Here is a 24,517-nt window from a genome sequence, read left to right as displayed (position 1 = left end):
CCTTCCTCTCCTTAAAAAAAACAATCGCTAGATCCATCCATCCATCCCTACATATTATAGGCCCATCACGACTTGTACCATTTTTACTTAAAATATTAGATCGGGTGGCCCATCTCCAGATTCAGGATTACGTAGAGTCCAATCAGCTCCTGGGACTCCACCAATCTGGTTTTAGACCCAAACACAGAACTGAAAAAGCACTTATCGATCTTAAAACCCAGATCGACGAGCTCAAGCACAAGGGGAGCACTGTCTTGCTACTCCTCCTTGACCTCTCTGCGGCCTTCGATCTGGTAGACCATAAAATATTGTGCAACCACCTCGACTCAGCCGCCCCAAGATGCCATAGTCTAGATCCAATCCTTCTTGAGCAACAGGACTATGATAGTCTTCTCACCATTTGCAGCAGCAGATTCTAGTCCCATTACATGTGGTGTGCCGCAGGGCTCCTATGTCTCACCCACACTGTATAATATATTTACTAAGCCCGTATTCGATAATCTGGACCATCTAGGTGTCTCCTACACCAATTATGCTGACTACACCCAGATCCTGATACTACTTACCAGGGATTATGACAAGGATTTGGCCTTAGTAAATAAAATGTACCTCAACATTCAAGCATGGATGGCAGCCCATGGTCTGTGCTTGAAGCACAACAAAACTGAGCTTATTCTGGGGCCCACATTCAACCTCAACAAACTTGGACCCAAGTATACCTCCATTAACAGACGGTAACCTCATCAATGTAGCCAAAGAGGTTAAAACTCTAGGATTCTACCTTGACTCGACCCTTACCTTCGCCAAACAGGTCAATGTCATGGCTTCGGCTTCTGCATATACTTGCAAACTTAATAGGGCAGGTAAACCATTTCTATCCACGGTTAGCTGTATCACACTAGCCCGTGCCTTAATCTTGTCCAAGTTGGACTACTGCAAGTCCCTATACCTGGGTGCCAGTAAGCACGCGATTACCAAGATCCAAATTCTCCAAAATAACGCCTCGAGATCGGCACAGGGTATCGCCAAAAGAGATATCTCGGAAGCAAGGAGCCAAAATAAATAGCTGTCAGTCAGCGATGAAATACGGCTGAAAATGTTGTCGCTGACTCATAAATGCCTCAATAATGCAGCCCCACGGTACCTTATGGACAGAATCAATAACCAGCCAAACCACCAGGTCTGCCAACCTAGATTGCCTAATCGTACCTAGATTCAAACTTACTAATGCTGAAGGGAGTAGTTTCCCGGTTAAAGCAGGGCAGTTATGGAATTCCCTCCCTCCTCACCTGAGGGCAGATCAAACATTTCCCAAATTCAGATAGAACGTCAACGTCTCTAAATGGATAAGAGACGACGACTACTAACCAACTAACCTAAAGCCTATCCGTCCATGGAAGGACTATAGCATCTCTCTACAGACCTAACTGCATTAAATTACTGCAAACTGTTATTTGCTCTGTATATTCACATTGTAAATGATGTAATTTTCATTATGTGTTCTCCTTCTGTATATAGCTGACCTACTGAGCCTAAACAAGTGTTACCCACTCGGTATTTGTTGTATACTTGTATAGCATATGTAACCTTTAAGCTGAAAAAATTCTTGTATCCCTCTGTCCCCTGCACCCTGATACCTCTGTTTCTGGTGCGCATTACAAATTAATAAACAATACACATCCAGAAAGGGAGGAACAAAACAAGCGACTATCATACTAGGTCTGACATTTCAGATAGTGCTGGAAAGGGGCGGGGGGGAGGAAACAAAAGTAAGGGGGGGGGGGAGACAGACAAGGTTGCCACCATACTAGGGCCAGGGACAATTCTAATAGATTAAGTGCATAGAAGAAAGTAAGGGGAGGAGATAGGGAAAGGGAGAAAGGGAGAGGCGGAGAGAACAGAGTAAGCAGTCAAAAGGTGGAGAAGCAAGAGGGGAGAGCGAATACAACTACAGAAGTCAGTAGTAACACAATGTTGCAAGTCAGGATACAAGATGAAGACGGGAACAGCATGATTCAGAGTCACCATGAGCACAAGATGCAAATGAAGTCCAGCATGAGAGTTGAGAAAGGGTGACACACCATGAATCAATGAAGTCCATCCGGCATTGGTGGGTAGATGTATCACTGAGACGACCAAATGCCTGTACCATACAATCTTCTGTCGCTTCCAGAGGGAAGGGGACTGGGGATCCTCTTGTAAGGCCCACTGCATTAGCCAAAGCACGGGCAGACCCCGAGAGGGATCCAAGATGGCTGCGGGCCTGACGGGCTCACCACGTGCCTCTCTGACATTTTGAAACCTTGCACCACACCCTGGGAGGGAAGGCGTGAAGGCCCAGAGCAACAAGAAGCCTCAGACATGAGAGGCAATAGCTTGGGTCTTGCAACCGAAGCAGAAGCGCCGACCTCAGAGACCACACTGGTAGGCGGAGCCCTCAGCCGGCTGGCCAGTAGTCATAATGCCTTGACTGGACGCCCTCGGCACCCATGCCAGTAGCTGTGCTGGATTGTGTGGAGGACAAACTCTTGGAGGTGGCACTCGACAATCCCTTACCCTTTGGGGTAGAAGAGGACAAACTTGATTGCTCCCTGAGCCCCTAAACTTGGGAGACGGTAGCCTAAACGGCCTCAGGTCTGCCCACTGAGCGCCCGGTAGAGCCCATGGCCCTTTGCTTAGGAGGCAGTAGCCTTAGAGGCCTCAGACCTGCCAGAACCTGAATCCAAAGAGCCCCTATCCACAGGAACCCCGGGGGAAGGAGTCACTGCGCTGCGGAGCAGTGCTGAACAGAGGGCCTATCTTGTCTTGACGAGAGACAGGAGACTAAGTCTTTAAGGTGGGACAGAGGAAAAGTGTGGAAGATTTCCCTCCACCGCAACAACTGATTCTTCAATGCCCTGTGACCGAGTGCTGCAAGCCAAATATGCGTCCCAGCTGTGGTCGGGCCCCAAGACAGATTGCACGGCAGTCCGAGACCAGGAATGAGCAGTCGTATGAGGCACATCTTGTGAATCCTCCTGCAGCCGACAGGTGCCAGGGGAGGCGAGGCATGGGAAGAAAGATAAATAAGATTGTAAAAACAAAACAGGCAGCAAGCGGAAAACTAAAGTCTTTGTGCTGGCTGCCAGGTCCGACACAGTCTGTGTGGAAAAAATTAGTGAAGTGAGGCGGGACCTCGGCGGGGTCTTCCCAAGGACACACCCCAGCACGCTATACTCAATTTAAAGGAGAAACAAAAATGTTTGCCGCCAAAGTTTTTGGTACCGTCCCCATGTTGGGGATTCCCACAAGGATGGAGGAAAGGGTACGGGACGTATGAGAAACACAGCCTTGTTTCAATGGAATTCCGAATCCAGTCTGTTCAACAGTGATCTGCAGGATACAAGCCTTTTGTTCCCGGATCACAAAATGACTGCAGCAGTCTTCTAAAATAACACCCAGCTGTCACCACCCAGTGAATTACACTTTGTAGGCAGGGTGATTTGGAGAGGCAGTTTGGGACTCACAGGGACACAGTCATAGTCAGGGAGGCCTGGATAGGTTTGTGTTGGATATGATTTTCCCATTTCTGATCAATCTTCCTGACCTGTGTCAACCCCAGAACCTTTTTCATTAACTTGGTAATTAGTTTACCTTGTCCCTAGATTAGTGGGAATCTTGTTGCCCTCTCACCTAGTCTTTTACTCATTTTGTGTGACCTTTTTATGTCTCTCCATAGTGTATGATCAGAGTTATAGTTTCCTAGAACTTTGGACTGACTATAGTGTACTATGCCAGCACACAATTTTAAATGCAGTGGCTTCCTTTTAATGCTATTTCTTGTGAACTACTGTTCCCAGGGAGTAAAGTGGGATTCCCACCCCTTTACATTGTATATAGTGAGTCAGCACATCCCACCTAACTAGTAACATTTTTGCTACAATTGCAAGTTTACCTGAATGGCTGGTGGCAGTGGTTTTACCTTAGTGACTTATTAGTCTTATTACTCGCATGCTGTTAATTCAGCCCCTTTAATGCACAGCAGGGGCACAATTCTGCCAACATGGTGGGCTCCTCCTTTTTTGCTTGTTGTTTCTAAGGTCTTCCCCTGCCATTCTAGGCGGTAACAACCATGGTTGACCTTCGGTGGGAATCCTTTAGATTCCCTGGCAAGGCTCCAGAGTGTCTGAGAAGGCAGGAAGCGAGGGAGGAGTTCAAAACTCTGCAGCCCTGTGTCTTTCACCTTGCCTGAAAGGAACCAAGTTGCCATGGGGGCTGGCTGTCCCAATTGGTCAGCCAGACCACCCCTTTCTGTAAGCTGCAGGGAGAGTTTTCAGAAGTTATGCTGTAGTTCCTGATAAATTCTCCAATCCTGAAAACTGCTGACAAGTCGACCACTGGATCTGAATCCAAAGAGGAAGATGAAGAAAAGATGGCTTTAGCATTTCCAGCGACCGGAGGGAGAATGCTGTATAACTGGAGCCAGATACAACCCTTCCTTCCAATTGACCTGGGGGTCCTTATGAGATGACGCCTACCCAGAGGGTCGAGATCCACTAGTCTCAAGAAGACCTGCATTTTGAGCCATCCCATGACGTGCTGCAACCCCGCTGGGCTGCAAACCACCAATACCCTGGGACCTCGAGCCTGAGTGTAGTGCATGTTCTTATGAAGTCCAAATCCATCCGAAACTTTGGTGGACTCTGCTGGATCTCCAAAGACACAATTTGAATCAGTCCCCTCACCAGAGTGCTGGACCAGATTAGCGAAGAGAATCCGACAGGTGATATTAGTTCTTCAGCTGGCTGCAGTAAAAAGGTGCCAAATCCACAGAGCAGCTATAATCCGTGAAGAAACCTTTGCTGAAAGCCTTCGACGACTACTGCTGCAAGTTCCCATCCAGTGTCCAGTTCTTTCGTCTCCAGACCAAGAATCCAGGGACTCGGTCCTGTGCTGCTGTATCCTGAAGGCATCCACCCAGAAGTAGTTATTTTTACCCAATGTACTGTGTGTGCTTGGGTAATACCCTAAATCTGGTGTGCATCCTGTAAGGCTAAGTTGGCAATTCATGTGGGTGGGAGTTTGTCCATACCTCTTGCCCAGGACTAAACGCTGAAACACATAGGGAACCTTCTGTTAAGTACCTGAACACTAACTCTGAAGCAAACACTTGTTTAAGAATATATCCTCTGGAACTGAGGCTTTCCTGCAACTGAAACCTATCCTGAGCTGCCTCCTGCTGGCACCTAGACCACTGGGGTCATTCTTCTATCTGAGAAACCTCATGCTATAGATTAATGAAGGACTTTAGAAGAGAAGGATTCTGCCTTGAAGTATAACAAGTGTAAACATATTTGCTTGCTAAAGAATTTAGTGTTGGAACTGTATCTCTGTGAAACAAGACGTTACAAAGTCTCATTAAGTATATGCTTACCGTTGAGTTGCATTCTGCCCCTCTTAAAAAGTATATAAGTTGATTTACTAACTTTGAAAGGCGTTTCCCCCCTTCTGAAAAATAAAAAGCATTGGTACTGTTTTTAGCTGAATGAGTGTAAAAGCTCACCAATAGGGTTTACCTGCCCAGAATAACCCAGAACAACCTTGTGTCGTTCTTAAAGTTTATCGTTGGGTTTTGCTTTCCCTGGTCTGCTTTATACAGATATATAACAGTCTGAGTCTCGTCTTTGAGCAACGTATAGCCCCTCCTTAGAGTATATTGGTTCTACTCACCTTGAATAGCTGCTGCTCTTCTAAATTTGTAACCCTTGGTTGTGCTTCACTGAAAAGCTTTGGTGCTATTCTAAAATAGTTTCATAAAGTTCTTACCTTAGAAACTGTATTATAAACTTCTTAAAAGTATACTGGGTATACCTAGCTATTAGATAAAGGATAGTTGTGTACCGATAGGGTAATGACTTTCCTTGAAATTCATTGTCTTTCATAAAGCATAATTTGGGTTTGCTTTCCCTCATTTGCTTAGTGCATTCTAAAATAGTTATTGATTGTTCATACTGTAAAGACTGGTTGGGGGTGTCTGTACTTCCGCTCTCTATATGGTAGAGGAGAGGCACAGAAGACCCCAGCCAAGATTCTCTATTACGGTAGCAATGGACGAGCAATCAAGGCCTAGCTTCTCAGGAGGTGATGCTGGCTGGTTCTTAAGTACAGTGTAGTCCCCGAACCCCCCACAAAGGAATGTCCACACACTGTATTACTGAAAACACAGTCTTTATATAATATTCAAAGGTATGTACACGATCACAATAACGCACTTAGTACTCGGAAGTCAATAATGATAAATTTATACAATTCTAAAGTGGTACCACTAATGTTATCGAATCTCATTAAAGTGCATCAACTGTACGGTTAAAATGTCACACAGATTAATAACGAGGAAACCAGCAATAGAGATAGGCAGGACGTAAGATGGTTGAAACAATAGGCAGAATGGTGACCTCTACCCCTAGGCACAGGTCTGTGTGGAGATTGCCTGCCCCCCCTGCCCGCCCCCCCCCCCCACCGGGGCAACCTGTAAAATAAGGATATATCGCACAAGGCCAGTCCATATGTTCAATAGTCTCACTTCTTCCTATTAAGGTTTTACCTTAATAGGAAGTACCTGGTGGAGTAGAGTTCTCAGACGAGGTGTCGACCGATCCTTCTTGAGTGCCTCCCTTTCAGGCGGGAGCCACGGATCGTCGAGAGGTGTCGGGGAACTTGGCGTTCGGTGTCGGCGAATCGACGGCCCTTCTTGAGTGCCTTCCCTTTAAGGCGGGTGCCCTCCTTTTAAGGCGGGAGTCACTGGTCGTCGAACATCCGACGGTGAACAGGGTGAACTATGGCAGGGAAGTGGCAGCTTCGTTCCTAGCAGTGCTCGTCGACAACAGAGCGTTGGCGTCCTGCAAGGAAGAGGCGTGCGGGGCACCTCGGTGACGATAGTTCTGGACCGCAAAGAGATGATGAAGAACTGTGGCCCAGCAAGGGTGTCGAGTCGTCGGTGTCACTGTGGTCCTTAGGTGGCGGGAAACCCACCGGTGGATGCTCCTCGGCGCGTCGACGGTCGGCCCTTCTCCAGCGGGAGACAAGCGGGTGACGATGCAGACGAGAGCGTCCGATGATCAATGGAAGTTCTTAGGCAAACGGGAGCACGGCGGCTGCGGTCGGCGACGGCGGTCGTCGACAGTGGCGGACAACAGTCTGAGTGCTTCTCCTTGGAGTTCCGCAGCAGTCCCCGTATCGGGTCGGCAGCCTGTGGAAGGTCTGTCTACCAGGGAGCGTTGGCAAAGATCAGCTGTGCACGATGGTCCCTCGTAGCTCGGGAAGAGGGTGCCTTACCAGGTCCTCTCTGGGGCAGTCCTTGGAAACACAGCAGCCTTCAGATTGCGAGGGAGAGCCACAGCACTCCTTGTCCAGCGGGGGTTTCAAGGTCAAGCGTCAGTTACTCCAGTTACTCGTCGTAGTGGACTTCAGCTTCTGGACACGATTCCTAGCAGTGAGAGGTCCCCAGATATACTGTTGATCTCCCATTCATTCCGCTGGGTCACACTCAAGCATCCAATCACGACTACGGGCATTCATGCAGGCAGGCAGCCAATCGGGCACATGGTATTCAGGCCATTCACTTCTCTCCAGACACTCACAACAAGTTATGTGTATTGGGACAAGTACCAAGCCATTCAACACTCCAAGCTGCATTCATACCGGTTTTGGGCAGGGTTGTCTCAGTCATTGTGTCAACCACAGATACTAGACACCCACACCACAGAATGCATATTCGTCACACTCCATTCACCCAGGTCCCACCCACAGGAGGTACCCACAACATACATCACCGGGAAGGCTCGTGCTAGTCTGGCCGGGCCTTCACAACACCACCATATATGGTATTTCCACCCAACAGCCAGTCAGGGGGGAAGGGACAGAGTCAGGGCTTCCCAGGACTTTGGGATAACAAGGTTATGGGTAATAGAAAGCAAGAGGCCACCAGGGCCATCTTGTTTTCTATCAGGAATCAACGGATCCCAATGGCAGGGCCGGGGTATCCCAAAATGGAGGATATGCCACGCACCTGTCAAATTCAGCATGGAGCTGCCACTAGCCCATATCCTGCTCTGTGGGCCACCCACAGGTGCCCAAAAACATACACTAGGGGCACAGGGTTGTACCCCCTAACCCATGGGTGCCATAAGGGTATCCCACGGGTCCATTCACCAAACCAAAAGAAAGAGCTGCACCGCCAGAAGTCCCCCATGAACTCCTGCGCGGAAAACACGACAGAACACACGATAAAAAGCAGTAAAGGACAAGGATACGGAGGCGCTGTCCCTCCGATGCATTTCCAGCATCACAGTCGCCCCCCTCCCCCAGACTGATGTGGAGGGTGCCTAATCTCCCACGGGATAGACATCCTCATCCAGACCGTCAACATACCTTCTGGAAAGGCCATCTGCATTATCGTGACTCTTCCCTGGTCTGTGCTCTATGGTGAAGTCTAGCCCTTGCAAGCTAATGGACCACCTGAGCAGTTTCGGGTTTTCACCCTTCATCTGCATAAGCCACTTCAGGGGCTTATGATGTTTGGACCTTGAAGGTAGACCCCGTAAGGTAGGGCCTAAAATGCCTAAGGCTCCAAACTATACTAAAACATACCTTTTCAACAGTAGCCCACCTAGGTTCTCTACCCTTGAGTTGTCTACTGATGAATATGATAGGATGTTCTCTTCCTTTGTCATCTAACTGGGACAAGACAGCTCCAATTCCGGTGTCGCAGGCATCTGTCTGGACGATAAAGGGTCGGCTGTAGTCAGGCGCACACAACACAGGTGCCTGACACAGACTTTCTTTCAAGCCATCAAAGGCCCTCTGACAGTCTTCAGTCCAATTAACCTTCCTAGGCTGCTTGGGTGAAGTCAGAGCTGTCAGTGGTGCAGCTATGGTTCCATAGCCCGCCATGAAATTGCGATAATACCCGGTGAGGCCCAAAAAGGCTCTCACCTGGGTTTGAGTAGTGGGAGTCTCCCAGTCCTGTACATCCTGTACCTTAATGGCGAGAGGTTGGATTCGACCCCCTCCTACCTCATGACCAAGATACGTGACTTTCCCCTGAGCTATCTGGCACTTGGTGGCCTTGATAGTGAGGTTAGCCCTCTTTAAGGCCTGCAACACTCTACCCAGATGTGTCAAGTGCTCTTCCCAAGTGGAACTGTAGACGGCAATGTCGTCTAAATAAGCCACACAAAAGGCTTCCAGCCCACTGAGAGCATGATGGACCAATCTCTGGAAGGTGACAGGGGCATTCCTCAACCCAAAAGGCATGACCCTAAACTGGTAGAGTCCCTCTGGTGTTGAGAACGCCGTCTTTTCATTGGCATGGTCCGTCAGAGCCATTTGCCAATAGCCTGAGGTGAGGTCAAAGGTGCTCACAAATTTGGCAGCACCTATGGTGTCCACGAGCTCATCAGCCCTGGGCAATGGGTGCGCGTCAGTTTTGGTGACGGCATTGACTCCCGGTAGTCCACACAGAACCTCCAATCCTTGGTACCGGCCTGGGAACTTGCCTTGGGGACAAGGACCACTGGACTGGACCAGGGACTGGTTGAGGGTTCACTAACACCCAGATCCAACATCTTGGCAACCTTAGCCTGGATGTGGTTCTTAACCGTATCTGACATTTGGTAGCTCCTGCTCTTGACAGGCACACTGTCACCAGTGTCAATCTCGTGCTTACACCACGGTGTAAGGCCTGGCGTCAGTGAAAACAGAGAGGCATACTGCTGGAGCAAAGTCTGGCAGGCCCTCTGCTGCTCGGTTGTCAAATCTGGAGAGAGCTGCACTCCCTCCACTGAGCCATCCTGAGGGTTGCTATGCAGCAAATCAGGAAGGGGCTCACTCTCATCCTCTTCTTGCTCTGAAGCCAGCAAGAGACATGAGACTTCTGCTCGCCTGTGGAAAGGCTTGAGCCTATTAACATGGAATACCTGAGGGGCTACCCCAGGGATTCCCATATCAACCAGATAATTGACCTATCCCATCTTGGAGATTATCCGGAAGGGTCCAGTCCATTTATCTGCCAATGCCCGAGGCTTGGTAGGCTCCATCACGAGGACCTCCTGTCCCGGAGTCCAATCCACTTGCGATGCTTTAAGGTCATGCTAGTATTTGTTCAATTCCTGGCTGGCCTTGAGATTCGCCGTTGCTTGACCCATCATCTGTGTCATCCTCCGTCTGAGGCCTAACACATAGTCCCCCCACTTGCTTGGTGGGACCGGGAGGGGTGGCTTCCAAGCCTTCTCGGATCAAGGCGAGGGGCCCCCTCACGGGATGTCCAAAGAGCAACTCAAAGGGGCTGAAACCAACACCCTCTTGAGGTACCTCTCTGTAAGCAAACAGCAGGCATGGCAGGAGGAGATCCCACTTCCTCCTTAGGGGCTCTTCCAAAGCACCTAGCATGCCCTTGAGAGTTTTATTAAATCTCTAAACCAGACCATTGGTCTGGGGTTGGTAAGAAGTGGAGAACTTGTAGGTTTACCCCGCACTGTTTCCACATGGTTTTCATGTAACTACACATGAAGTTTGATCCTCGGTCAGAGACAACCTCCTTGGGGAATCCAACACGGGTGAAAATGCCCAGGAGGGCCCGGGCAACCACCGTGGCAGTAACAGTCCGAAGGGGTATAGCCTCAGGGTACCTGGTGGCATGATCTACCAAAACCAGGATGAACCGATGTCCACCTGACGTGGGAGGGTCAAGGGGACAGACGATGTCGATGCCCACCCTCTCAAACGGTGTGCCAACCACTGGCAATGGCTGCAGTGGGGCAATGACACTGCCTCCAGTCTTGCCAGACAACTGACAAGTTGGGCAGGTCCTGCAGTGGGACTCCACTTCTACTACCATCCGAGGCCAGTAGAAATGGGTAGAGAGCTTCTGCTTAGTCTTCTTGGTACCAAGAAGACCAGCCAAGGGCACCTCATGCGCCAACTGCAGTAGGAAGGGCCTGTAAACCTGGGGTACCACCACCCTCTTGAGGGCACCAGGTTCAGGCTTAGTGGGCTCACTAACAAGGAGCTCACCCTCCCAATAAATCCGGAAAGTCCTAGGCACTTCTCCGTGTGCCTGGGACAGGGCCTGTTTCCTCAGACCCTCGAGAGAGGGACACACTCTCTGTCCTTTACAGAAGTCTGCCCGGGAGGGTCCCCCTTCAGCTAACAAGCATTGAAGATGAGTCTTCTGGCTCTTCTCCCACAGGAGTTGAGATGAGGTTTAACACTGGACCCAGCCCATCCAGAGCATGGATCCCAATGGGTGCTGTAGGAACAGCAGGAAGAGAAGGAGCTCCCTCCACAGGTGGCCTTCTTGCTCTTCCTTCGTCGTGCCTTAGGCCGTGCCTTTGGCTCGGGTACCTGACTTACAGCCAGACCCGGTGTCACCTGTGACCTAGTGACCCCAGCAGCAGTCATGGGAAGACCATCCACAATCAATCCCAACTCGACTAGGTCGTTACTTAACAGAATGTTAGCAGGGACGTTGTCCTGAACCAGGACAGGAAGCTTTGCTGTCTTGTCTCCAATTACGAGTGTGACTCGGGCTACAGGCGATAATTTGGGATGCCCACCAGCTAACCTGGTGGTTCTCAGAGGAGCATCTACATAGTCCTCTGGCTTGAGCAGGGTCCTGCCCACCACTGTCATGCTTGCCCCAGTGTCTCTCAGACCAGTAGAAGGCTGGCTAATCAGGAGGACACTTCTCAAAAATCTACGGGTGTTTTGTGGGATAGTCGCCAGTACTTCCGCGTAGTGGTCCCAGGCCCCAAGGGACACTAAGGAAATCTCTACGGGAGCACCAAAAGTGATTCCTGTAGAGGAGGGGAGGACAGTGGCCTCCACCTCAGACATGGGGTTAGGGTAGGTCAGGCTGACAGCCTGTACTCCGAGTGCCTTACCTTTACACTTGGAGTCACCCCTTTTGTGATCCAGAGCCCCACAGTCCCAACAAGTGCCGGGAGTGCGGGGTACGGTACTGGAACCACCGGGAGCCTGCTTTGCAGCAGGTGGACCACTACTCTTATTCCCACCCACAGATGACTTATCCCCACTAGATTTTTGGGTCTTAGGAGAGAAGGGTTTAGGTTTATTCGACTGTGACTGCTTTTGGGACTCCTCAGCTTTCTGAGAGGCCCCATTTTCTTTGTCCTTGTCCTTCCCACTGGAGTCCTTAGGGGACACCCAGTGGGAGAGCCACTTGTCAGCCAAACTAGCCAGCTTAAAGGGATCCAAAATGTTCTGGTCAGCAACATACTGACGCAGCTCTGGTGAACAGGCTTCAGAAAAATGCTCAAAAAACAATAGGTGGGACAGTTCAACAAAAGTTTTCACCTTGTAACCATCAATCCACCCCATCATATTCATGTGCGCAGCACTCACCCAGTCGACCCAAGACACATTCTCTCTTCTTAAAATCCCTGAACCTTTTAAGGTATTGGGTAGGCGTCTTTGCAATCAAAGCAGATTTCATACACTCATACTGACCCCTTTCTTCCACACTCAGCTTCAGAATACAGTCATATCCAGCTTGAGGCACTCTGCTTAGCAAACACTTAGCCCAATCTCTTTTGTCATCATCATGAATTGCACAAGCCATTTCAAACGCTTCAATCCATTGGAGGATATCAGAACCCTCCAAAAAAACACCAACCAAATCCTTCATATATTTAGTTGCTGGGGACCGGACACTCACTGGGTTTCGCTGAAGTCTCCACTCGAGCTTTCTCTAGCTGGATTCTCTGACATTCAGTGTCCTTGTCTTTGAGTTCAAGATCCCTAGGGCATTGACTTAAACACTGAAACTGAAGAAACTGAAATGGCATCATAAAACGAGTACCCAACAAAGAAAGCATCAGTTACCTCTATACGTCGAGCACCACTGAAGACAAAGCAAAACCTGGACGGAAAAAATTAAAAACTCCATGGAAAATCACTTCCACTGGATTTCAAGTTTTATGTTATCCTATGGTAGCCCATATAGATCCAAGGACAGGGGTGCATTTTAAGCACCCCTTTTTGGTCCCATAGTAATTCTATTGCCCTAAAAGCATGCTGGCAAGTAGGCTGATGGATAAGTAAACCAATGTATCAGTATGATAGCCAATGGGGTACCAATACATATTTTTAGGCCCCATTTCTTGCTGGGCAATCCCTTTGTGTGGATCAAGAGGAAGGCCTAAACTAGCTGGTGTGTCAACGTGGGCTCACTGTGTCCTGCCCTGCGAGTGATCTAAACTGGTCTTGCCTGGGTTCCTGCCTTAGACGAGCCCAATACTCGTTCTGTGCGAAGGACCAGAGTACTTGGTGGCAGTTAGGGCCAGCCTTATTGGCTGGCCGCAAAACCTTTGGTGTCTAGCTAGTGTGTGATTGGAGGGCTGCATAAGCTAACTTCTGAGTAAATGTACTGATCTAATGGAGACAGTGGGCATTCCTCAGAGATTCTTACCTAAATGACTAGAGGAAGGCCACAATAATGGGCCGATCGTCCTGAGGGGACAAGGTTTGGCCATAGTGGCTTGGCCCTCTCCGCTTAGTCCTTACTCATGGTTTCTTTGGCTGGTGGGATCCCTTGTTGGGCTTTTCCTTGGCTTCCTCCTTGCTTGCTGGATTGGCTGCCCTGCGCAGTGACCAATTTTGGGATGCAGCTGTACTGTCTCCCTGCAAAATTCTTTTGGACCAAGCACCTCAAGGTAGGGAGCTTTCACTCTAGAATAGTGCTGGATCACCAATACTCTGTCTTGGGCCATACAGGATAATTCCCATTCGTTGCTCCTGCCGTACTTGGATGGCCAACTGCCGCCTCTTGCCCATCGAGATGCCCTGGGTCAGGTTCCTCAGAATTACTTGGACGTTTTCAGAACCTATTACTGCTTCTAATTTGAGTCGTCCTAGGAACACAAATCATTTTCGTCCATCTGGGGCATCAGTGGTGCAAGATTTATATTCCTGGGTACACAATCCTTGTCCCAGACCTATAAGAAGTTATGTACTTACCAGGTGCCGCCATGATTTCTGATCAGAATCCTCAGTGACTAGGGGTATTTAGTACTCCTCCATGGCGATTGGGATCCTGATCTGTTCCTTGAAATAATCACCGACTTCCTGGTATCATGCTTGGCTTCCATCTTTCTAGGGAGGACGGCTCTGTCTCGGACCTGCAACTTTTTGAGCTCTTCCAGGGGGTCTCCCCTCGTGGCCTTTGTGGTTGGTTGCTTCTTTGGCTGTACCTGTGGGGATGAGCTAGTACTTTAACTCCTAACCGTTGTTCACCTATGGGATTTGTCCTGTTTTCTATGGACAAATCTTTAACCACCAATTGAACTACTACAGAAAACAAGTGCTTAATTAAGTTCTCTGCCAACAGAATTTAATGTATAAATCAATCACTCTTATCAAAGAAGATAACATTCAACAATATTACACTTTGTTACTGTGTTTCTAGGTATACCCAAGGGTGAACTACTAATACCTAAATAGGCCCATTATATTCTAGATCTATATAACGGTTTTCCCTTTAGGTCTATAGTGTTCTATAATGTATTTAAGTTGTGGTGAACAATTGTTCAACCCAAGTACTTGCACAGCGATTTCACCACATGCATTTACCTGTATGCTTAGGAATGCATTTCTCTCCACCTATTTGTATTACCATGTGTAGAGTTTACTACCAGGTATAGGCCCTACATTATCTATATGAGGAGGAAGGGTTTTACCTACAGCCCTTTTACTGGTTTTATATTTAGACTGTTTTATTGTGCCTAATACAAAGTGCTTATTTTAACTGCAGGGCACACTCTGGATGTTGTGATCTCTTCAGACCTTCCCCTTTCTATCCCTCTAAGAACCCCTCTCGCCCGGAGTGATCACTTTCTCCTTTCCTCCCAGCTCACCCTCTCCAACCCTCAGGCCAAGCCACGTCCAGCACTGCCACCCACCTTCTTGGTTATCCAACCGATGAAGCTTGTGTCAGTTGAGGCTTTCGCTGCCACTTTCTCACCCCCGCCCTCTCCCTCTGGCTGACTTACACCCTGACACAGCCCTTTCCATGCTCTACTCTGCTATATCAGATACTCTTGATGTTCTTGACCCTGTCATGAGGATTTGCCTAAAGCCCAAAGCGAAGTGCAACTGCTGGTACGAATGACCTCGTCACCATCAAACGTAAGTGCATGGTGGCTGAGAGGAAATGGGAGTGCTTCTGGTACATCCTCTGACAAACTGGCCTGCCGCCTACTCCAAAGGCAATACCGGCTCTCTGTCGGCACCAAGAAGAGAGCCCACATCCAAGCCTGCGTCTATGCGGCATCTAACAACTCGGCCAAACTCTAAAATCTGCAAGGAACTGGCCAATCCTGCTGCAGTCTCAACCTCTCCTGTCCCCTCCCAGGCCCAGAGGCTCTGGCTTCTCATTTCATCTTTAAAACTCAGGACATCCTGTCCTCTCGCTCCTTCTCCCCTACTCCCTGTTCTTCCTCTGACCCTTCTTCAGCCACCTCTCCTACCTCCTTCTCCGCTTTCCCTTTTTCTCCCCAGACGAGGTTTCTAGACAAGTCCGATCTACGAACGTCTCGTCAAAACAGGTCCACCCCTGTTCCTCCAAAACCATCAAGGACCACATTGACACCCTGGCTCCTGCTCTGGCCGACTGAAGCACTGTTAGGCAGAATTGCATGCAGTACCCTCTGGGACCGCCACACACAATTAGGACTACAGGTATAAGCTAAAACCAACCTTTGGTATAAGTCTGTACTACACAGTTTTGTGGTAGCGAGCTGAGCAGCCAGGCTTATATCGAGGGAATGTGAGCAGTACAAGGATGTTACACAGAGGACTTACAATCACAGTAGTTCAAGTAGACACTTCTACTTCTTGGTAAAAACACTTATAAATGTATTATACAATCATTTAGAAAACCTTCACTAGAAGGAGGAAACGAGCTCCCCTGAAATAAGAGTCAAAGGGTATTTCATTCACTTTGAATGGGAAGGCAAAGGCACAAGTTAATGGAATAGATCACAATAATTTTCTTAGCCAGTGCAAATAGTTATAGTTCACTATAGGACTCGATTCAGTTCAATAGGCATACGCCAAAGTCAATGGACCAGTGTCTTGGATAGGAAAGAGCAGTTCTTGAAGTAAACGGTAAAGTCTTTGCCAAAGTTCTCAAAAGTAGTTTGTACGAAAAAGAATCATATGTTGGCCTGTAAGTTGGGAAAGTTCCACGAACTTTCACTGCGAAAGAAGCATTCTCTCAATCGAATTGGCACATTACCTTAGTATGAAGCAAACGATGCAGCTGTAGACGTTGGTTCCTGGCAGTTCCTGCAGATCTCACTGTTCCTGAGCCTCAGTCATGGGGACAAGAGGGAGGACGTCAGGGGACTCCTGCATTGCACGGGATCATCGGAAAATGCTGACAAAATGAAGACACTTCAGTTCGAGCAGCTCTTCAAGCACACAAGCTGGAGTCTTTCCCCCTGGTTAATCCTAACCAGCGTCGAGAATGGTATCCAGGTGGATTACGAGTTGATTGGTCCCACCAACTCAAAGCAAGAAGTTGTCCTTGAAGGGGCTTCTCTGTCGAGATGAACTTGGCAATTCGGACCTACAGCAGGGCTTCACCGGGCAAACCAACGGTCCAGGAGTTGCAGCAGCCGTCGTCTTTGGTTCTTTCGCTGCAGTGGTCGACTCTGCTTTCCAGTCCAGGAGACTCGCCATTTAAACAGTTTTCTCCCATTCATTCCAGCCTAGCTGCCACTCACCCAGCAGGGGTGGCTGTCCTTGCCGGACAGTCAGCCAGCCAATCACGCCAGAGTGCATTTGGGTCTCCTAGGAGACTAAGCACAGGGAGTTTTGGGCACCTCCCACAATTCCTGCCCACCCCAGACACTAAGGCACCAGAGGCGGTCTTCAGTCGTGAAGACCGCCAAAAGGATGGAAACAAAAGGGACCAAACCTGGTTTGGCGCGCAGAGACAAACACTAGAAGGACCTTTCCAAAAAGAAATGGCGAAAAAAGAAGACCGGGACCCGTTTAAACAAAAGGGCTTAAGGTGCCATATTAAAAACATGGCTCCCTCGATTTTTAGCTACCGGTGGTCGCGGTTGGGAAAAATCATCGTACTACACAGTTTTGTGGTAGCGAGCTGAGCAGCCAGGCTTATATCAAGGGAATATGAGCAGTACAAGGATGTTACACAGAGGACTTACAATCACAGTAGTTCAAGTAGACACTTCTCAAGGTTTCTTGGTAAAAACACTTATATATGTATTATACAATCATTTAGAAAACATTCAATAGAAGGAGGAAACAAGCTCCCCTGAAATAAGAGTCAAAGGGCATTTCATTCACTTTGAATGAGAAGGCAAAGGCACAAGTTATTGGAATAGATCACAATAATTTTCTTAGGCAGTGCAAATAGTTATAGTTCACTAGAGGACTCGATTCAGTTCAATAGGCATACGCCAAAGTCATTGGACCAGTGTCTTGGATAGGAAAGAGCAGTTCTTGAAGTAAACGGTAAAGTCTTTGCCAAAGTTCTCAAAAGTAGTTTGTACGAAAAGGAATCATATGTTGGGTCACAAGCCGATTAGGCCTGTACTTTCACTGCGAAAGAAGCATTCTCTCAATCGAATTGGCATATTATCTTAGTATGAAGCAAACGATGCAGCTGTAGACTTTGGTTCCAGCCTAGCTGCCACTCATCCAGCAGGGGCACCAGAGGCGGTCTTCAGTCCTGAAGCCCGCCAAAGGGATGGAAACAAAGGGACCAAACCTTGTTTGGCGCGCAGAGACAAACACTAGAAGGACCTTTCCAAAAAGAAATGGCGAAAAAAGAAGACCGGGACCCATTTAAACAAAGGGACTTAAGGCGCCATATTAATAACATGGCTCCCGCGATTTTTAGCTACCGGTGTTCGCGGTCGGGAAAAAATCATCGTAGTTTGTTTGAAAACCACTGCCACCAGCCATTTCGATAGAAAAGGGTAGCATTTGACTGCTACATGAGTTTCTAGACATAGGGGATACTAGGTAACCCCTCCAGCACTCTATAGGACGATAGTGTGTGCTGGGTCTAGGAATTTAAAAAGACTAGTAAATTCAATTTAACCTTACGTTCTCTGGGAAACAGTAGTTTATCCCAATGAAGGTATTTAAACCTTTGGGAAGTCTAAAAAAAAGATATCCCTGTGTCACTGCACTGATGGTACTGTGTAACACAAGAAATTATGCCTACAGAGTTCTCTTAAAATTCCATAACCAAAGAACACAAGAGTAAAATACATATAAAAATACATGAGAGTGTGAAAAAAGGCTCACACTATTTCCAGGTAAAAAAATCAAGTCCTCAAAATCCAGCAAAGTTTCTGGGTGTCTTTAAGGTGAAGGAAATTAGCACATTTATGAGAATTGTCCCTACCAAGCACTCCCTTGTGCAGCCTCCTAAAAAACCCTCTGCAGACCTGTACTGCAGGCTAACTATCGCCCAATCTCCATCACCCCTTTCCTGGGCAAACTCCTGGAAAAGCTGGCCATCTCCCAGCTTAATCTTCACAATGAATCTGTTGTCTTCATGACCATCAGTCTGGCTTAGAAGCTGCAGAAGCACAGAAACTGCTCTCCAGAACATCAGTGAAGACCTGCTCTCCAACCTTGATCCCAACACCCCCTGTGTCCTCTTACTTGATCTCTCTTCTGCCTTTGAAACGGCCAACCATGCCAACCGTCTCCGTGATAACCTGGGTATCACCAATCAGGCCCTGGCTTGGCTGACTTCTTTCCTCTCCGATCGACGCTCCCAGGTCCAACTTGGGTCCTTTCTCTCCATCTCTTCCTGTGGTGTTCCCCAGGGGTCTAACCTCTCTCCCTGGCTTTTCAACCAATACCTATGCGGATGACACTGCTAGGCAAAGTTTGTATGGAGTACCCTCTGGGAAAACTACAAACAACTCTGACTACAGGTATAGGAAACCCAACCTTTGTTATAAGCTTGTACTACACAGTTTTGGTAGCATGTTGAGCACCAACGCTTATCTCAAGAGGGGTCAATGTGAGCTGTAGGGGAGTTGCAAAGAGATTCACAGTGACAAGTATTCAAATAAACACTCAAGGTTTCTTGAATAAACAATTATTAATTTTTCAGTCAGTTAGAATAAGCCTTCTTCAGAAAGGGGCAATATAATAGTGGAGAACAAAAAGGGCTCCAACCACAGATAAACTTAGACACCTCCCTAAAGACAGGGTGTCTGCATGATTCTATTATGAGGACTTCAAGGTGGTGCTTCAAGTAGTAAGCCAAACATCCTTTACATGCATTATCAAGTCAACAAATGTGACGGAAGAAGGCACAAATCCCTCATTCTTAATTATAATTAAATTAAATTTATTGATTCTTTCATGTTAACCAAAAACATCATGAAACATAGCTGCCTATTTATTGAACAGAACAATAAGACATACAATTTGTTTGGGAATCAATTTCACAGTGGATACTCTCGCTGTTCAGTAATCACACAGTGAGTGGGTTAGTATCTTCTAGTGGTGCAGAAAAACATTTTTGTGCACAGTGAACGGAAGGAAACAAGGTTTTTGCAGTTGTATCAACAAATAGTTCAGTTATTCTGTAACACAATTAGAGTGAATAAGATGGCCAATCGTTTGGTCCCCATGTTGTAACAAAGGTTGACTAATAACCCTGCTTGAAGTTGGATATCCAACGGGTAAAATTTCACTGGTTAGGGTGAATTCAGTCAGGGCAGAGCCAAATTGGTTTGTCCAAAACGATACTAGTAAATAATACACAAAAAACAAGGGAAAAAGTTGAAAGAGGGAACTCAATTAGTTGGTCCACAAATAAGGCCAGGTGCTCAAGAAACCCAGCTGTACTTAGAGGGACGGAAGAAACAAAACAGGGTATCAATTAAATTGCAAAAACAGAGGACCAAAACCATCGGCAATATAATAGTAACACAAATACACTTCAAATCTGTAAACTCTTAGTTTCTAAATCAGTAAAGACCCTTTTGGGATGGCCCACAGACACAACCTACACCCTCAGGTGACTTCAACGGGTAGGGTACTGAGGACATTAATATCTTACTGTTTGCATTCGGAATACTGTTATAAGTTGGTAAAAGGAAAAGGTTATTAGCAAAACAAGAGACCACAAACATTCTTAAGCAAGCAAATAATTCTGGTTCCCTACAGCAGTCTCATTCAGTATAACAGGCTAGGCCAAAGTCAATGGGCAAAAGTCTTATATAGAAAGACGCACTCTTGGTAGGCAAGTAGAAAAAGTCTTTGCACAATGTTTTAGAAGTCTTTGAAGAAAAGAAGAATCAAATGTAGGGCCACAAACCGTTAGACCTGTGAGTAGTAGAAGATGCAAGCAACTCTACAGCAAGAGGCAAGTTCTCTCAGACTTTGTGCAGTACCTTTGAAATGAAGAAAAGATGCAGCAGATGACTTCTGTTACTGTGCAGCTCTGCAGATTTCACTGTTCCTGGGCCTCAGTCGTGGGGACAAGAGGGAGGGACTTCTGGGGACTCCTGCACTGCAATGGGACGTCACCGTTCGCAACCAGCAATCTTCAAATCAGGGGCTGTTTAGTGTTTCAGCTCCTTACGTCTACCACAAATAGCAACACCACGGTCCCTGGATGTCGAGATGGACTTTCCTTGCTTCTGGGGTCCCGCACTCTATTGAGGAGGCTCAGGCTCCGTCAGTCCTGCTATTTGGGAGTCCGCAGGATCTTCCTGAAGCTCTAGGCCAGCTTAAAAGCAACACACACAATCTGGTGTTCCTCTCCCTGGCTATACAGTTTCCAGCAGCAACTCTGGAAATTCAACCAGCTCCGAGAAGGATGTCGAGGTGGCTTACTTTGGAGTTGATTGGTCCTACCAACTCAAGGGGAGAAGTCATCCTTGCAGGGGCTTCTCTGTCGATACGAATTTGGAGTTTCAGCACTGCAGCAGGGCTTCACCGGGCAAACCAATGGTCCAGGAGTTGCAGCAGGCGTCCTCTTCAAGTTCTTCTCCGGTTCCTTTGTCCAGTGGTCGACTCTGCCTTCCAAGCCAAAAGCCTCGTCTTTTATTCAGTTCTCTCCCATTCATTCCAGACTAGCTGTCACTCACCCAGCAGGGTGGCTGTCCTTGCCGGACACTCAGCCAGCCAATCACTACAGAGTGCATTTGGGTCTCCCAGGAGACCAAGCACATGGGTTTTCGGGCACCTCCCTCACTTCCTGCCCACTCCAGACACCCTGGAGCCAGAGGCAGGCTTCACACGTGAATCCCGCCAAAAGCAAAGACAACAATCGGACCAAAGCTGGTTTGTCGTGCAAATAAACCGTTGAGTAAATCTCAAGAAGGACCTTTCCACAAAGAAATGGCAAAAAAAGAAGATTGGGGCCATTTTGATAAAAATGGCACCCTTGGGTTCTTTACTGCAGCTCGCATCTCTGTCTGCTATCCAGGAGTGGTGTACCGCCAATGATCTTTGCCTCAATGCCAGTAAGACAGATTCTCCTCATCCGCACACCAGCTCCCTCCTTTCCTGTCACTCTGGCTGGCCTCTCTTGGCCCTCTTCCTGCTCCAACCTGTGAGGCTAAAAACCTAGGGGTCATCTTCGACTCCACACTCTCCTTCTCTCCTCGTATCTCGTCTCTAAGAAGTCAAACTACCAGCTGCACTACCTCAGAGGTATTCTTCCTTTCCTCTCCTACCCCCAGACGCTCACTGTCTCCAGAGCTCTGGTTCTCTCTAGGCTGGACTACTGCAACAGCCTCTTACTAAATCTGCCTGCATCTACTCTCCGCCCTCTGCAACTCATCCAAAACAGGACTGCGAGACTTGTCCTTGGCCTCAAGCACAGGGATCGTATCTCTCCAGGATGAAATCTCTGCACTGGCTCCCAGTGGCAGCGAGTATTAAGTTCAAAACCCTCTGCATTGTCCACAAGGCCTTCTGGGGCCTCAATACTTTCAACTCTCTTCCTAAATATCTTCCTTCTCGAGCTCTTCACTCATCCGCCTCCAACTCCCTCAGGGTCAGTCGATTCTCCAAGCAACGAGTTGGTGGTAGATCTTTCGTCGGCTGGGGCCTTCCTCTGGAACAGCCTCCCTGCTTCGCTGAAAATTGAGAGAACCACCTCCGATTCCGGAAGCACCTCAAGACCTTCCTCTTTGCTTCTGCTTGCTCTCCCCTCCCCTGCTGAACTCCTGGCTGAAACTGAAACTGCACTGGTCACCTGGCTACCCTCTGTTCTTGGGCCCAGGAACCCGCCCGAACAGTTGCACACCTGTACTGCCCCCCTTGCAACCCTTGCACTCAAGGGCTGTATCTGAAGCCCTACAGCCCGCTACCATCACTTTACACCTGATGTCTGCACTTAGCTTTGCACCTGCTACCAGCTGGCCGCACTTATTTATTGTTCTTATTTATTTACTGTTTATCCTTTGTACTGAACTTCCCGTCCCCCCCCTTGCCCCTCTCACACTTTTCCCCTCCTCGCCTCCCCTGCACTTGCACGATCTCAATGTCACTTGGCCTAGTAAGATCATTGTCTCTGTACTCACTCTGCTCCTCTCCCTTGCCTCATCGCACCTTGAAACACTTGTGTATAGGCGCGTTATGAAAGCCATATCATAACTGATAGTTGCTTCATGTATGATTCTATAATAAAATATGCATACATGTTACATGTAGTGTGGTCTCTTGCTAACTGTACAAGCCAACCAGCCTTCTCCCCTCCCTTGAGTGAGGTCTCACTGCTAGGTCACAACTAAATGCCATCTGCCCATCTGAAGAGAATTGTGTTACCATTGATCCTGAGTAGGCACAACAGTCTGCACAACCCCATGACAACAGACTGGAACTGCCTTGGTGCTCTCATAAGAGTTTGGTGTAACTTTTGGCTGGAACCCTATCTACCTCTTAGGAAAAATTTTCTTCACACAGCCTCACCAAGAGAATTTCCAACAGCAATAGTCAACTAACACTATATGCAATAAAGAATGAATGACTTTGAATAACATATCTCACAATGGTCAAACACATACCAATTGACCATAGTGCAAAAAAAAGACTCGCCTTTAACCTAATACCAGGTACTTTCCTTAAAGAATTTCTTTACTTGAAAATCTGTTGGTTCGGGAAGTAAAATGTCATTATACTACGAACTAGTCAACCTTAGTGGAAGGCTTGCATACATTTTGGACACAGGGAAGAAACGCAACTTGACAAATGGTCAAACAAATAGAACTGCCAATCAAGAATAAAAAGCACCACATAAGTACCGTGGGGGCAGGGAGGGTCATATGTAATTTGCAGGGTACAACATTAATGCTGGCTTAAAAAAATTGAATACAAGATTGTTGGAAAAAATATATAGTTCAAACAAAGCAAAGTCCCCATGGTTCACCTAAAATGCCATCTGCCCATCTGAAGGGAATTGTGTTACCATTGACCCCATGGCAACAGACTGGAACTTCCTTGGTGCTCCATGAAGAAAACAAATACAAATCACAATACAGACCATCATGTCTCCTGTAAATGAGCATAAACAAAAACGGAATCCCTGGAGCACTTGGATCCATTACTGAAAGGGGGTGATAAGTGTCACTACCACCCGCGGTGTAAATGTAAATCACCATACATTCAATACTGTATTATTTAAAGAAGTCTTACTGTAAATTCTACTTCAACAAATTACCAACAGTAGCAATTGCATAATCACCAATAATTTCCCCATTATAGAAAGAAATACCCCCCAAAAATGATGGTTTTAGCGACTGAAAATGAAATCTGTTCTGAGCTGGCTGTAAGAAGTATAAAAGCCAGATGAACCTGACCCCACCTTAAGGATAGACCAGATGAAGGTCAGTCAGGAAAAAAGTAATGGTTGGTGCTGTAAGGCACAGGTCCTCGATATTCAGATTTGGAATGGCTCACAGTATCTTTTCCACCCCACCGGTATTTCATTAAATGCTGGGAATGCAGTCATCCTTAGCGTCACACTGTACGTAGTAAAACAGGACTACAATACCACCGGGATGGAGGGGTTATCTCAACAGAGCAGTCATTTACCACCAGTGGAGATTCTGCCTTAATGGCCCTTAGCCTTTTGTACTCTTGGATAAGCCACTTGAAACAATGAGAACAAAGAACTTCACTAATAACACTCACATGATATGCCTGCCCTTTCCCTATTCTGTGGGGATAATGATTTGCTATTTATATAGTGCCTTAAGCCAAAGCACAATATGGGGGTGATTGTACAGGTGTGTTCCGTGCGCAGTCCAGATCCAAGTTTCGCTGAACATTCCTTACCTGCCACTTTTCTAATCTAATGTTTAGTGTAGACCACTTGCTTATTTGACCTTCATTACTGTCCATCCAACTACTAGTGCCCTACTCTGCCAAGTCTGGGTTGTGCTTTGAGGGCCAAGCCGTTACACAAGAAGGATTTTGGCAGAGAAGAATGCAATGGCTTGCC

The 24,517-nt window shown here is 47.5% G+C and overlaps 1 protein-coding gene across 2 annotated transcripts in view; it reads right to left on the bottom strand.

The window, feature by feature from the left end:
* The window catches only part of HIPK3 (homeodomain interacting protein kinase 3), a 754,208-nt gene that overhangs the window by 80,889 nt on the left and 648,802 nt on the right, over window positions 1-24,517 (bottom strand). The gene's annotated exons all lie outside the window — the stretch shown is intronic.

Source organism: Ambystoma mexicanum, chromosome 11 (genome assembly GCF_040938575.1).
Source record: "Ambystoma mexicanum isolate Mex_15411 chromosome 11, UKY_AmexF1_1, whole genome shotgun sequence".
Classification (NCBI taxonomy): Eukaryota; Metazoa; Chordata; class Amphibia; order Caudata; family Ambystomatidae; genus Ambystoma; species Ambystoma mexicanum.
This window is presented reverse-complemented; position numbering and strand designations above follow the sequence as displayed.